General features: G+C 41.0%; 1 pseudogene; it reads right to left on the minus strand.

The window, feature by feature from the left end:
• Positions 1-3,289: 3,289 nt before the first annotated feature.
• LOC138395482 (peptidyl-prolyl cis-trans isomerase A pseudogene) lies at positions 3,290-3,690 on the minus strand (annotated as a pseudogene).
• Positions 3,691-16,668: the final 12,978 nt, after the last annotated feature.

Raw genomic sequence — 16,668 nt, forward strand, 5'->3', positions numbered from 1 at the left:
CCACTTCTTCCAGACTTTGTACCACTTCTTGCAAGGAAAAATATTCAATTCTCAACAAGTTGTGGGAAACACCTTTTGCAATTTCATCGCCACTCACTCTCCAGGCTTCTTCGCTGCTAGCATAAACAAGCTGTCGTTAAGATGGCAAAACTGTGTCGATAGTTTAGGTGCATACTTTGATTAGTTATACTGCTTCTTGTTTGAGATATAATAAACTCTGATTTGAAATCGGACATTTCATATTTAATGGCCTAATACTTTGTGTAACTCCTGCCTCCCTTAAATATATAAAACCAAACTGTAATCTGAATACCTCAGGACCTCTTACTCAAGGCTTCTTGGGTTTGTGTTTGTTTTCCCCACACTGCAGCCACTCATATTAGCTCAGAATAAATGTCTTTAAAATATTTTACAGATTTTGATTTTTTCCATTAGTGAGGTTACAGAAAGAATATGGGCTCAGAGCATGACCAAAACCAGGTTACGGTGGTAAATCAGGTGGAGCACCTTACCTGCGCCATCATTACCTCAGCCTCCTTTTGCTATTTTGCTATGCTTAAAACATGTGGCTTTTATTTTTGTGATAGTCTCATGGTTACAGTATGGTGTGCCCCACCTTTTGTCTCCCACCCAGGTTTTAGGTAGGAAGCAAACAAAACAAAACAACAATAAAAACAACAAGGAAGGGGGAAGAATGTCTATTAGGAAAGGAAAACGTTTGATCTCCAGCAGACATCTCAAGCACAGAGCTGTGTCATATGCTCAACTCTGGCTGGAAGGGAGGTGAGGAAACTGGGTACACTGTGGCCCTAATCAACATTGGGGTTTTTATTAGTAGGGAAGAAGGTAAGAGGGATGTTGGATGGACAGCTAGCAGTGCCTGTCACGTAGAAGAGCCTGAGGCAGTTCCTCATGAATGATGAAAGCCTACTTTCAGAGCTTGATGATACGGCAAGATTATGAACGTGGTTGGCTGAGACATTTTAGACAAGGTTGTGAAAGCTCTGAGCAGAATTTCAAGCACTCAGATACAGATTCCACTGATTCACTCTTCTTTTATATTTCACAATTAAAATACTCATTATTAGTTAAACCCAGACAAGTGCTTCAGGTTTTCTTTACATTGAACATAGGAGACCTAGAGAAAAATGTTTATTCTACTCTAGAGGCAAAATTTAACACAGTAAAAAACAGCTAGCTGTGCTTTTGCCAAGCATTACATCCAGTTTATGGATGTTTGCTGCCACCTGCAGTTTAAACTTGATATTTACTCTGGTCATCACCTGTAATTGAAGAAGAATGTCCTAGGAAATGAAAAGAAAGGATGCAATAAAAAGTACCTTGGTTAGTGCTGCAGCCTGATGCTTAAAATTGAACTTCCCATTTTTACACCTGTGTTCCCGGCAGTATTATTTATAATAGTAAAAATGTGTATGCAATCCAAGTTTCCATTGACAGATAAATGATAAACAAAATGTTATTTACCTGAAATATATTATTCAGCCTTAAAAAGAAGGTATTTTTTACACATGCCATACATAGATGAACCTTGAAAATATAAGTGAAATAATCCAGTCACGAAAAGAAAAATGCTGTAGAATCCCAGTTATATGAGGTTCCTACAGCACTCAAAGTCATAGAGACAGAAGGTACAATGGTGGTTTCCAGGGGATGGGGGAGGACCGAATGGGGAGTTAGTGTTCAATGGGTATAGAGTTTCAGTTCAGGAAGATGACAATGTTCTGGAAATGGCTGGTGTTGATGGTTGCACAACAATGTGAATGTACTTGATGCCACAGAACTATACACTTAAAAATGGCTAAAATGGTAAATTTTATGCAATGTATATTTTGCCAGCATAAAAAAGAATTTTAAAAAGTATTGAATTTCCAGGGGCATGAGTAAACTGGTTCTGTAGAATATAGAACTTGTATTCTAACTTATGTTACCATGTAGTAATGAATTGGCACTAAACGTTTTGGGTTTCCCCAGTCCCCAAAGAGTAGATGCCTTACCCGTTGGTGAACAGATTGTCATGTTCTAGTCGCTATGCAAATTGTTTTGGCAGTGTCAGGGATGCAGCAATTTAATGTACTACAAAATAACTTATAACTGAGTCAGCTGCAGGGAAGGAGGCAAATAAGGGTAATTTGGAAGTTCTAGAGAAAAAATTTTAAAAAATCATTTTCATGATGTTTTGGTAGTTTTAGAACATAGCAAAATAACAAGGCTGTGTACTGGATATGTATGCTGCATATTTATCATTTTAACTGTTAAAAACTGTACAATCCCTGAATTTTGTCTATTCTGGAAAGAAAGTGGGTGGAGACCTCCTATGTCCGTGAAGTCATTTACTACATAGAGTTTCTAACTGGTCATATTTCAAATTGAACATGTTGTGTATAATGACTTCCATCCAGGTTATGTCTAAATCATTTTAAAAACTCAAGATAATATTTTTAGTTCTATGGCCATTCAAAGCTTAATGGGTTTTAGAGTAAAGCAGTCTCCTTTTTCCTTTTCCTCTTTGTAGTTTAATTGGTTTCCACTCCGACACTTGCGATTCAGATCATTGGCAGCTGTTACTTATTATACCCTGAAGAGTGGCCCACAGGACAGGCATCACTCTAAAGAGAAACTGATCTTATTCTTTTAGAAAATTGACTGCAGTCCTTTCTTTATGACTTGAGATAGTCACACTATTTTTCTTTTTAAAGAAAATGTGTGGAAAAGGTAGAAACTGAATTGAGAAAGATATTTAAGGTATCAAAAAAGATTTTAAAAGGATAGACACAGAATCCAGGGGATCTATGGAAGACTTGTTTGTGTCGGATAAAGGATGACTTCTGCAAAGAAAAGCAAAAAAATTATTAACTGCCATAAAAGGCCATTTATAATACATTTTTCCTTATGCTAAATGCTAAGTTGAGCTGTTTGAGAAGGGAGAGGGGGAAGTTTTATTCCTTGTCTCTCATGGCGGGGGGGAGCGTAGGTGACTGCCAGCCCCGCTGCTGTTCCTCTGGGTCCTCCTGGCCCAGGTTGCTGTGGCCACTGTCTGAGCATGGCAGGGCACTAGGCCAGCCTAGTCCTGTGGCATGGGCACTACTCTCGTGGGCAACATCCCCGGCCACTCATTATCGGCTTATTTGACTCAATAATTTTTTTGTTGTGTTAGTTTTTATTTAATAAGCATAAACTTAACTCTGCAATCCAGCTAGATGTGGAGAGGAATAAGGAAATATGGAACCCAAAGAACTGCAGCAAGAGCACAAAGATTATAAGGTATTGAGAGCAAATGGGGTGGAGGGGTGCCCTCCTGAGCTACAGAAGGAATGGTCAGGTGGTTAAGATAAAACAGAAGTCAAATTTATTAGAGTTGTTCACAGTCGGCAATGGTGGTCTTCTTGCTAGTCTTGCCATTCCTGGACCCAATGTGCTCCATGGCTTCCACAATGTTCATGCCCTCTTTCACTTGCCAAAGCCCACACCCTTGCTATCCAACCACTCAGTCTTGGCAGTGCAGATGAAAAACTGGGAACCATTTCTGTTGGGTCCAGCATTTATTAATACCATGGACAAGATGCCAGGACCCAGATGTTTCAGGGTAAAGTTCTCATCATCAAATTTCTCCCCGTAGATGGACTTGCTGCCAGTGCATTTATGGCGTGTGAAGTCACCACCCTGGCACATAAACCCTGAAGTCATTGTGTGGGTAGCTCTGGGCTGCAGCAGCTACAAAGCCAACACTTTCCCCTTAAATGCTCTCACTGTATTCTTTGAAATATTATAACTATGACCAACAAACTCTCTCACATGTTCAACCTGCCCCCGAATTCCTCCAGATCTCTCTGGATTCTCAACATCCTTCTTCTTCACTGCTTTAAATGCAACCTGTCCATGTGCTGAGGCCACTGGTCTCCTGCAGCTTTCTCAAGTTCCCGTTATGCCCGGGTGCCCCAGTATGGGGTAAGCATCCTCCTTGCTTCCCAGTGACATGTACAAAACCATTTTCCTTCCTTTCTTTCCACCCCCCACAATTACTCTCCTCTGAAGCTCGTGCCATGTAACTGCAGTTCTGGTTCTCCCTTATCCATGCTTTCACTTTCTGTAGTTGCAGTTACCCACAGTCAACTGCCATGAGAAAATAGGTGAGTACAGTACAATAAGGTATTTTGAGAGAGAGAGAGACCACACTCACATAACTTTTATTATAGTATGTTAAGGTCATTCTATTTTATTATTAGTTATTGTTTTTAATCTCTTACTGTGCCTAATTTATAAATTAAACTTTATCATAGGTAGACATGTATAGAAAAAAAACATACTATATATGTTAATATATATATAGGGTTCAGTACTATCTATCCATGGTTTCAGGCGTCCACTAGGGGTCTTGGAACATATACGAATAAGGACACACCACTGCATCCCATATTGCTGTCATCTCTCATTCATGGAAGACTTTAGCTTCCAGCTCAGTGTTTCTCTCCAACTGGGGTTGTCAGATTTAGCAAATAAAAACACAGGCTGCCCAGTTAAATTTGATTTTCAGGCAAACAGCAAATAATTTTTTTATTTGGCAACCCTCTCGTCTCCCTCACTCCCCTCACACATTTCAGTGTTTCAGTATCCACATGGATGGTCCTGCTGACACTGGCCTCTCTGTTACTAGCCCCCAACCTCTAATGATCTTCCACTGACTACTCTTTTCTACTCAATTCTGTGGGCACACTGCAGATCAGAAACTTTTCTTCACCACATCTCAGTTTAAAACATGTACTTTCTGCATTCTTGCCTTCTAGTCTTCTAGCTTACATGCTGCAGAAGAGGGGTTGGAAAACCATGGCCCAAGGGACAAATGTGGCCCAAGGACAGTTTGTTTTTTTTTTTTTGGACAGAGTCTCCCTCTGTCACCCTGGGCACAGTGCAGTGGCGTCATTGGAGCTCACTGCAACCTCAAACTCCTGGGCTCAGGCTCCCAAGTAGCTGGGACCACAGGCATGCACCACCATTCCTGGCTTGACTTACACTTAGAAAGGGCTTTTACTATTTGTTTAGATTTTTGAAAAATCTTTGCACATATTCACATCTGTCAAATTTGTCTCTTTGGAGTAGGAATTTCTTTCTTTCTTTCTTTCTTTTTTTTTGAGACAGAGTCTCACTCTGTTGCCCTGAGTAGAGTGCCCTGGCATCAGCCTAGCTCACAGCAACCTCACACTCTTGGGCTCAAGGGATCCTCCTGCCTCAGCCTCCCGAGTAGTTGGGGCTACAGGTGCGCGCCATGATGCCCGGCTAATTTTCTATTTTTAGTAGAAACAGGGTCTCACTCTTGTTCAGGCTGGTCTCAAACGCCTGAGTTCAAGGGATCCTCCTGTCTTGGCCTCCCAGAGTGCTAAGATTACAGATGTGAGCCACCGCACCCGGCCTCAAATCTGTCTCTTTGATATTCGATTATAAACTTGAGCAGGCAAAAGTTATTTCTGCTTAATGGGTCCTTTACAGTAGCCCTTACCACATGCATTATAAATACGTTTAAGTCAATTTTTAAAAATTGAATTATAATTCACATACCATGAAATTCACTTTTTAAAAATGTGTGATGCAGTGGATTTTAGTGTATTCATAAAATTGTGCAATCTAATCACCATTATCTAATTCCAGAACATGTTTTCCCCCTCAAAAAACTCTGTTCTCATTAGCAGTCACTCCTTACTTGCCCCTCCCTAACCCTTGGCAACCATTAATCTGCTTTCTATTCTATGGATTTGCCTATTCTGGATTTTTGCATAAATGGAATCCTATAATATATGGCCTTCTGTGTCTAGCTTCTTTCACTTAGCATAATGTTTTCCAGATTCATCCATGCTATAGCATGAATCAGTACTTCATTTCTTTTTATGGCTGTATAATATTCCATTGTATGAATATACCACATTTTGTTTCTCCATTTATCAGTTGATGGAAATTTAGGTTGTTTCCACTTTTTGGCTATTATGAAAAATGCTGCCGTGAACATTCATGCACAAGTTTTTGTGTGACATATGTTTTCATTTCTCTTGGAGTGGAATTGCTGTGTCATATGGGAACTGTATATTTAACTTTCAGAGGAACTGCCAAGCTGTTTTCCAAAGTTGCTGGACCATTTTAAATTTCCACCAGCAATGAATGAGGTTTCCAATTTCTCCATATCCTCTCAATATTTGTTTTTTTTTTTTTTTTTTTTTTTTTTTGAGACAGAGTGTCGCTTTGTTGCCCTGGCTAGAGTGAGTGCCATGGCATCAGCCTAGCTCACAGCAACCTCACACTCCTGGGTTTAAGCGATCCTACTGCCTCAGCCTCCCAAGTAGCTGGGACTACAGGCATGCGCCACCATGCCTGGCTAATTTTTTCTATATATATTTTAGTTGGCCAGATAATTTCTTTCTATTTTTAGTAGAGACGGGGTCTCGCTCTTGCTCAGGCTGGTCTCGAACTCCTGACCTCGAGCGATCCACCCGCCTCGGCCTCCCAAAGTGCTAGGATTACAGGCATGAGCCACCACGCCCGGCCCTCAATATTTGTTATTATCTGTCTGTTTTGTTTATAGCCATCTCAGTGTGGGTGAAGTGGTATTTCATTGTGGTTTTGATTTTAATCCTAATGGCTAATAACGTTGCGGATTTTTTCATATGTTTATTGGCCTTTTGTATATATTCTTTGGAGAAATATCTATTCAAATCCTTTGCCCATTTTTCAAATTTTAGATAGATATTTACTTACTATTTCAAATGATTTATACATTTTTCTTTTCCTGAAATATTTCTGATGGTGTTAATTTTCCTGCTGACCATATTTAAACTGGTCACAAAGAAACTATTAACTCTATAAAACAGCTCACATAAAATTGAAGTGTCATATTCCCGCAATATTTAAATATGGCTCATTCAATAACCATTTATTCATTGAGCTGTTATATTGCAGGTTGGTACTGAGGAAAGGGGAATAAATAAGATATAGCTCATATGCCTAATGATCCTATTCTGATTACCCTGCAGAAGTAGGATAGACCCCCATCCAAAATTTGATTCAGATGTTGAGATCGATGATGCTGCACACACACCAAGAGGGTAGGAAAGGTTTGTTACTTACATAGTGAGGCTTTCTAGGTAGAGCAGGTCGGGTTTTCCAAGCTGGTCTGGAATGGCTTCAAAGAGCAAGGAAAAGAGTGTTTTGGAGCTTTATGGTGGTTAGGTGGTGGGGCCTGGGTGAGGGTTCCCCTGTTCAGGGCCAATACATGGAGAGATGTGAATCTCCCATCAGCTCCAGAGAGAGAGAACATGGGCTTTTTTGTTGGCTTGTCCGGATGTGGGGGCAGAAGGGGAAACGGGAGTCGGGGGTGGGCTTGAAAACTGTCAGTAGTCAAACATCAAAAACAGAGTCAGACTCTTTATTTCAAACCCCAGACTAGTGAAGGAGAGAAATAGGAAAAGCAATAAGAGCATTATAAGGTGATAAATGCCCACAATGCTATGCAAGCCTAGAGAAATGAGTGCCCAACTGCTTGTGGAAGACTTCGTGAAAGTGACATTGACTGGATCCCCAGGGTAAGAAGAATCTCACAAGGCAGAGGAGGATTAAGGAGAGCAAGAGGGAATTTTCAGGCTTAGAGAACAGTATTTGGAAAATCACAGATGCATGGAAGTGTGTGGTATATTCTGAAAGCAATCTGCAGTCCCTCAGTAAAGAGTAAGGGGCATTTGGAGATGGAGCAGCGGCCAACAGGGGAGCCTGGTGAGAAAGTTTGTGCAGGAGCGTGAAGGCTCCTGTGTGCCATTCTAAACCTTTAGACTTTATCCCGTGGAAAACAGGAAAGCCTCAAAAAAAGGATTGTATCTGCATTTTAGAAATACCATTTGGGTCTTAGGGATTGCAGGAGAGTTGGAGAGGGTGTGGCCAAGTAGAAACACCAGGTATGACCAGGTGGGAGGCTATTGCGATCATCTGGTAGGAGACTAGGAGGGCATTCACTAAGGCCAGGGGGTGGCAGGGGGGATACATTTGGGAGCCGAGTCTGTGGGTCCGTTTGTCTGTGAGGATGAGGGAGAGTGAGAAACAAACTCTTGGAAGTTTTAGCTTCGACCACTAGGAATCAAGGATGATCACCAGATTCCTGATTTTGGTGACTGTGCACATAGTGGTGCTTTTAACTAAGACAGGAAACAGAGAGGGGGCGAGGGAGGAAGAAACAATGTCTGTGTAGAGAATGTTGAATTAGAAGTGCCTGTGGCTTTGTTTCCTGGCTAGTCCTTTGTACAGAAAGTTGGAAGCAGGCCACACTGTAGCATGGTAAATTTGAGTACAATTTATAGCCATACCCTTACCCAGGTGGCCTCCTCCACAATGGTCACCTTGAGAGGCTGTACCAGTTCTGTTGCTGCTGCCAGGGGCCCCAGTGCTTTGCAACGTGCCTGTGACTCAAAGGCAATACTTCATTTTTACAACCTTCGCAGTTTATGAAGCACTTACCTTATCTTAGTTGAACCTTAAAACAAGCCTGTGAAGTATACAGGGGGATCATTATCATTTTTTACAGATATCAAAACAGACTCCGAGAGGTTAATTTTCTCTATTTCACATGGTTAGACATGGAGGACTTGAATCCTTTTTCATGATTAATCTAATTGGTTCAGGATTTCTAGGACCTGAAAGTTTGGCTAGCTGCCTGGAATCTGCCTCACAGTGCAAGTGTAGCCAGCAAAGTATTGTGAAAAAAAGGCAGGCTGGGAGTCTCCCAGGAGAAGGACCAGTCAGGGACTCAGTTAAAGGGGAGAGAAGCAGACAGGGACCAGAGGGCCTGTCAGGCATTGTTCACATTCAGGGTCACCCAGAAGGTCAAGAAGAGATTAGGTGACACCAAAGATGATGGATCCTAAGGTAGAGGCTTTGCTCTCTGAATTATTTTATATGGCTTTTGGGCACAGACGGCTCTGACCTGCAGTTATTCATTAAGCCAGGACCTTTCCATAGACACAGAAGTATGGTCTTCCACAATCAAGGATAGTTATTATTGGCCGGGGGCGGTGGCTCACGCCTGTAATCCTAGCACTCTGGGAGGCCGAGGCGGGCAGATCGTTTGAGCTCAGGAATTTGAGACCAGCCTGAGCAAGAGTAGGACCCTGTCTCTACTAAAAATAGAAAGAAATTAGCTGGACAGCTAAAAATATGCAGAAAAAATTAGCTGGGCATGGTGGCTCATGCCTGTAGTCCCAGCTACTCAGGAGGCTGAGGCAGGAGGATCGCTTGAGCCCAGGAGTTTGAGGTTGCTGTGAGCTAGGCTGACGCCACAGCACTCACTCTAGCCTGGGCAACAGAGCGAGACTCTGTTTCAAAAAAAAAAAGGATAGTTCTTATTATTCTTATTATAATACTGAAAAACTAGAAACAAATGTAAAACAATGTAACTGGCTCCACCACTTACTAGCCATAAAATTAATTAAACCTTGGTTTCTTCCTGTGTAAAATGTGAGCATAAAATCGCCTACCTCATAAAGTTGTCAGTATTAAATTAGATGATACATATAAAGGGCTTAGAACAATGCTTAGGTCCTATTAAGCACTCAGTAATAGTTACCTTTATTATTGTGGGAGATGATCTCACTAGAATATTGTACAGCCATTAAGATTATGTTTCTGAGGAGTTTGTAATAAAATGGCGTACTTTAAAAATTTTAAGCATATGAATACAATATAATCACAACTATTAATATAAAAGATAAGGAAAAAAGACACTGGAAGAAAATTCTCCAACATGCCAGTCAGTTTTTGCTATTTTTAAATAATAGCTTTATGAGATATAATTTACATACTCTGAAGTTCACCCCTTTAAAGTATACAGCTCAGTCAGTTGAGTTCAGCATATTGACAGAGTTGTGCAAGCATCATCAGTATCTAATTTTAGACCGTTTTATCACTGCGAAAATAAACCCTGTGCCCATGAGCTGTCACATTACCCCCGGCCCCTGGCAACCACTAATCTACTTTCTGTCTTTATGGATTTGCCTCTTCCGGACATTAGGAGAGGTGGCGTCATACAGTACATGCTCTTTTTGTATCTCATAAGTTACCATAACGTTTTCAAGGTTCGTCCATGTTTCAGTATATATCAGTATTCATTCCTTTTTATGGCCACATAATATTCCATTGCATGGATATACTATATTTTCTTTGTCCGTTCATCAGTTGATGGACATTTGGGTTGTTTGTACTTTTTGGCTGTTATGCTACTATCAACATTAGTGTTCAAGCGTGCGGACATACGTTTTCAATTCTCTTGAGTGTGTACCTAGAGGTAGGATTGCTGTGTCACATGGTAACTCTATGTTTAATATATTGAGAAACTTCTAAACTGTTTCCTAAAAGGGCTGTAAAATTCCACCATGAATGTGTACAAGTTGATTGCTGTTCATGCTATTTGTAGTGTGTATAGATGTTTGGGTCACAGAATCTTTGGAGAGAGAGATATGTAGAAATAAATACAGGCAGTTATATATTGTAAAGTAATATTAATACATCTGGAAACATTTGTTTCCTCCCCTCTCCATTTTAAATTCCATCTAAGTTACCATTTGCTGATGGTGGGATTATATTACAGTTGCAATATGCAAGTTTAGATAAATCTTCAGATCCATTTACAAAGCACACCCCAAAAAACAACTTTGCACCCTCCCAAAATATAGTCACTGTCAATTATTATTTATGGAACCTATGTTAACTGTTATAAGCAATATCCGCCTTAAAATTTTTCATTTTTATTTCTTTTTTAAATTTAAAATATTCTTGACTATTTATAGTCTTAGCTAATCAGTGTTTATGCAGTTAAAGATGACTGCCAAAGATATTTTTTAGTTCAAAGGATTTTATCTTTTTTTTTTTTGGTTTATTTGTTCTCTAACAAAAATTCTGGCAGAGTTGCTCTTACTCCAGTTTTTAGCCACTGCACTAAATACTTATATATGTTAACCATGCAAAAAGCTTTACAGTATCAAAGTTCATCTTACAAGATCAACAACTTTTACTGCTGCAATATTTTATGTAATTTTTAGAATTAAGTTATGTAGAAACTTATGATGGCATCTTTTATATTTTTAAATCAAGGCAATAATGATTATAACTAGCCCATTGGCTTTAACTTTATGCCAGTAATTGTAATTATAATTAAAAAATCTACATTTATTTATAAAATTTTACCTGGGGATATAAAAGCCTTCTCATGCTCTATTAAAAAGACAATTATATGCTATTAAAATGAGTCATGCTGAAATCATTGCTTATAAGGGGTTCATCTAAATGATAATGGGTTTAAAAAGTAAGTTATTCCCTGGTAGTAGAGGTCTTTTTTTCCATCTGGCAAATCTAATAATACTTGAAAAGACAGTCATGAACAAACAGCCCAATTACAAGATCAAATAAACCATGCCCCTAATGGTTTATTTTGTTCTACGTCTTTAAAGCACTTTTGGTAACAATTATTAATCTGTATATTCCAAGTAGGTATAACCTCAGAAACTTTTTACAGTATAGCAGTTGGTTTTAGCTTTCTTGATTTTATATATCTGATGAAAGTAATGGACCCCTTACTCCAGGAAAATGCATATATGTATACTTAATTTAACATAAAAATTACAGAGATTCAAAGCTCCCTAGAACTCCTGTTTCGTCACAGAGAAAATATTTATGGTAATTAAGCTAATTTTACAAATGATTTGAAAGTGCTTTCCAAGGTATTATTTATAAATCATTCTTTTTTTTTTTTTTTTTTGAGACAGAGTGTCACTCTGTTGCCCAGGCTAGAGTGAGTGCCGTGGCGTCAGCCTAGCTCACAGCAACCTCAAACTCCTGAGCTCAAGCGATCCTCCTGTCTCAGCCTCCCGAGTAGTTGGGACTACAGGCATGCACCACCATGCCCGGCTAATTTTTTCTATATATATTTTTAGCTGTCCATATAATTTGTTTCTATTTTTAGTAGAGATGGGGTCTCGCTCTTGCTCAGGCTGGTCTCGAACTCCTGAGCTCAAACGATCCACCCACCTCGGCCTCCCAGAGTGCTAGGATTACAGGCGTGAGCCACCACGCCCGGCCAATTTTTTTTTTCTATATATATTTTAGTTGGCCAGATAATTTCTTTCTATTTTTAGTAGAGACGAGGTCTCGCTCATTGCTCAGGCTGGTCTCGAACTCCTGACCTTGAGCGATCCACCCGCCTCGGCCTCCCAGAGTGCTAGGATTACAGGCGTGAGCCACCGCGCCCGGCCTATAAATCATTCTTTATAAACACTGTTGTGGTTTGCTATTGAGGCATTTTAATTTATATCCAGGCAGTTGCATCTATTAATAGTTTTCTTAAGATAAGCTCTGAGAATATTTGCATACAAGTCTGGTCTATGACTTGAGCCAGCTTTATTAATCAGTCATCAAACATGTATGGTTAACAATTATTTTCTGGCCATCGTTAAGCAAATCGGATAACATGAAATATTACTTTTTCCTTCAGGCTTATTTCCTTACATTAACTGAAGAGCTGGTTATAAACCTAGATGGACACACCAATTTCCTTAACAGTGTTGGAGATCATGCGTTTTCTGGCGTATAAACTACACATCTGCAACTTTGCACCCACAACTGACAAACTACTTTTAAATTCTCAGAATAGTTGATCTAATTACACAAGGGGTCAATAGTCAACTTTCTGTGAGGACAAGTTTTCAGAGTCTTGCTCATAGAGTGTGCCCGGGGAAGTTGTTAGGAGCAACTAGCGTGCCAGCAGGTGGGAGGCTTCCCAGCAGCACTCCAGCCACTCAGACTTAGAGATTTCTCTGAACGTGATCTGCTGTAGTTTCAGTGTAGAGGGTATATTCATTTGCTATTGCTGTATAACAAATTACCACAAACTTAATGGCTTAAAACAACTACTATTTAGTAGCTCATAGTTCTGATGGTCAGAAGTCTGGGCATGGCACAGCTAGCTTCTGTGCTCAGGGTCTTACAAGACTAAGTTCAGGTGTTAGCCAGGGCTGCGATTCTCATCTGAGGCTTGGAGTCATCCAGGCTTATTCAGGTTGCTGGTAGGATCTCATCCCTTGTTGCAGGACTGAGGCTGCCACTTTCTTGTTATCAGGGTTGCTTTCAGCTCCTGGAGGCCACCCACTGTTCCCTAAGGTGGCCCCTCCATCGTCAAAGTCAGCAGTGGAGAATCTCCCCTGCATCCAATCTCTCTCATGCTTTGAATCTCTTTCCAGGAAGAGCCCAGTCCCTTTAAGGGCTTATCTGATTAGGTCAGGCCCACCAAAGATAATCTCTCTATCTTAAGGTCAACTGATTTGAGACTGAAACTCCACCTGCAAAACCCCTTCATAGCAGCAACTAGGTTAGTATTTGATTGAAAAACTGGGAAAATGTTTATGTACACTGGTGGTGGTGGGGTATCGTGGAGGACATCTTAGAATTTTGTCTACAATGGGGGTATCAGTGGGACAGCAGGATCTAGGACCTGACAGGGGAAACAAATATCTAGGACTGTTCTCTGCTCTTTATAAAAAATATCTAAACACATGCAGGTTATTCTGGGTATCTGCCAATGCTGCTGAACCTCATAGAAGGGGACTTCCCCTAGGACTTAGGAAACCTGGCTCTGCCACCAAGTAGCCATGTGATGTTGGTCAGATCCTTTAACTTTTCTGGGTCTAGAGCTGAGGGGCTTGACTGGATCAGGAATTCCCAGTCAGGAGAGAGTGCAGGAGGGAAGCAGCCACCCTGAAATCCCCTGGGGAGCTTTTTCACACCAAGCATTTCTCCTTCCTTCCCAAGACGTTATAACAGTCTTGGGAGGTGGGAGAGCAGGGTTGAGAAGGGAGGGATGAACATGTGCAGTGTGGAATTGTTCCTCAGGTCATTCACTCATCCACTCATTCAGTTAACAAACATTCACTGACCACCTACTTTGTGTCAAACGCTGTGCAAGGCCCTGGGAATGTTAGAGAGAATAAAGCAAGCGGGCTTTCTGCTTACTTTCCAGCTGCACAGACAGGCAAGTGAGTACAAGATGGTGCATGTTACTGAGTGGGGACCACAGGGCGCGATGGGAGTTAAGGGTGAGGAGCCTCCTTGAGGAAGTGATGCTTGAGTGGGCGTTAGCTAGGAGAGGAGGGTAGGGATGGGTGTGGGAAGGTGGAGACGTTTCAGGTAGGGAAAAGCATTTATAAAGGCGTTGAAGCTTAAATGAGCAAGGCACGTTTAAGGAGCTATAATTAGCCCACTATGACCTGAGTTGGTATATGTTTCAAAGCCAGCCTTACAAATCATGCTAATAGTTTAGATTTTTTTTTTTTTTTTTTTTTTTTTTTGAGACAGAGTGTCGCTTTGTTGCCCTGGCTAGAGTGAGTGCCATGGCGTCAGTCTAGCTCACAGCAACCTCAAACTCCTGGGCTCAAGCAATCCTACTGCCTCAGCCTCCTAAGTAGCTGGGACTACAGGCATGCGCCACCATACCCGGCTAATTTTTTCTCTATATATATTTTAGTTGTCCATATAATTTCTTTCTATTTTTAGTAGAGACGGGGTCTCGCTCTTGCTCAGGCTGGTCTCGAACTCCTGACCTTGAGCGATCCACCCGCCTCGGCCTCCCAGAGTGCTAGGATTACAGGCGTGAGCCACCACGCCCGGCCAGTTTAGATTTTTATCCTAAGTACAATGGGAACACATTGAAGGGTTTTAAGAGAGAATGACTTGAAGAGATTGGCACTTCAAAAATATCACCCTGGCTGTAGTTTGAAAAGTATAGCAAAGAGGGGTGGCTGTATTAGACTCAAGGAGACCATGGCAGATAGCCAGGACCAGGGTGGTATCAATGGGCATGGAGAGAAGGTGGCAGGTTTGAAAGAGATACAGAGAGTAGAATCAACGTCATAGTGGTTGGCTGGATGCCAGAGGTGATTTGTGTATCTCCAGTTACAGGAGTTACAGGGTTGGATGTGGCTGCATGTATTTTGATTTACAGTTGCTCCTTTATGCGACTCAAGCTATGTCCTTCTCCATTCACAAGATCTTTAGGTTGCAACAAGGCAAAATATCTTCTGTATGCTCTGGAACACTTATTTCACTGGGATGGAATATTCCACTGGGAATAAGTACTCAAGCAATATACAGATGATCTGGATTCCAGGGCCTTGTTTCCTCCTCTGCTCAATGAGGGGGTTGAATTGGGAATCTCAAAGACTGATACTAGGGCTGACCTTCCTTAACCCATGGAACCTGGGCTCAGAGACACTGGGCTCAGTTCTGTTTCTCTCCAGGCTGACCCAAGTTGCTGGCTGCAGTGATAGAGGAATCAGCAGTATACCCTGAATGCAATGCACATTTGGATCAAGGGCTACCCCAAAGGAAGAACTTTTGCACTACTCCAGCTTTGGAGTAGTGCAAGGTTAATGGACAGAGACAGTCATTCCTGTAAATTCGGTTCCATAACTTGGTGTCTTTGGAATTTCCAGCATGTCACATGGCAGGGTTATCTAATTTGTGCACACAGAGTATTCAACCAGATTCAACTTCCCTTTAATTTCTCTTCTCTCAGTGGAGAGAGGAGAGTTGAGTACAGTGAGTAACATGGATTCAACATAAAATGCTTTGAGTCATAAAACTTCATTTTGCTCTGTTCTCAGATATCTCAAACACTAGTAGGGGTCTGTGGCTGGGCAGAGACACTTGAATGCAATCTGCAGAGGACGGCATTGAGAAACCTTTGCTGTGGCTGATGTACCTAGTGCCAACCTGGGCTCCTCCCCAGCAAAACCAGCCATGAAGCAGATATGGTGGGACTTTTTCGTACTGTTAGGGCCCATATCCATTTCATTGGGATGTGTGTTGCCTTTTTCTGAATGTGTCTCATAATTGGTCTTTACATGTGTTTTAATCTGGTTTCACCTGCGTAATTGCTTAAATTGTAGAAAGTGCATTTTATTTTGGTCCACTAGAGGGAACTAGAAGGATTGGAGCCACCAAGATTTTTCTGAGGTTCTTAATGTCAGTATTAGAGGAAATTCCCAGGGATTCTGAAAGCAGTCTGACTGTCACAACACTGGGGGGAGTTTCTTTTTTTTTTGCTTTTGTGTTTGTGTGTGTTTGTTTTTGCTTTTTAATTTATTTGCATAAAAATAGTCTGTTTTTTAGAGCAGTTTTAGGTTCGTAGCAAAATTAAACAGAAGGGGAGTTTTAAAACGTGTAGATTTCCAGACCCTGCCCCAGATCTACAAAATCAGAGGCTTTGGGGATGAGGCCTGGGAATCTCTATTGGAAGGGTCGGTGGAACGCCTGCCTGCGGCAAAAATCTACTTAACCATATAAACTTAAAGCCCAACAGGGGCAGGAATACACTGAGTGTTCTCAGGATACATAGCAGGATGTAAGAACAGGGGCCCGCAAGGATTTAAACACATTTCAAAAAACAGAGGGGAAATACTTGGAGATTGTCAATATTTGGAATATGAGTCATATATTTTTCCAGTTAAGTAACTTCAACTGTTAAATAGTATCCACGTGATTTACTTAGAGCCAGAGGAAAATTTAAAACTACCATTCCTGGAAGACTTTCAGCTTCAGAAATGAAATTTTAGGGAGCCCCCAAATCAGTAAACAGTA

The sequence above is a fragment of the Eulemur rufifrons genome, chromosome 15 (assembly GCF_041146395.1).
Source record: "Eulemur rufifrons isolate Redbay chromosome 15, OSU_ERuf_1, whole genome shotgun sequence".
NCBI classification, from domain to species: Eukaryota; Metazoa; Chordata; class Mammalia; order Primates; family Lemuridae; genus Eulemur; species Eulemur rufifrons.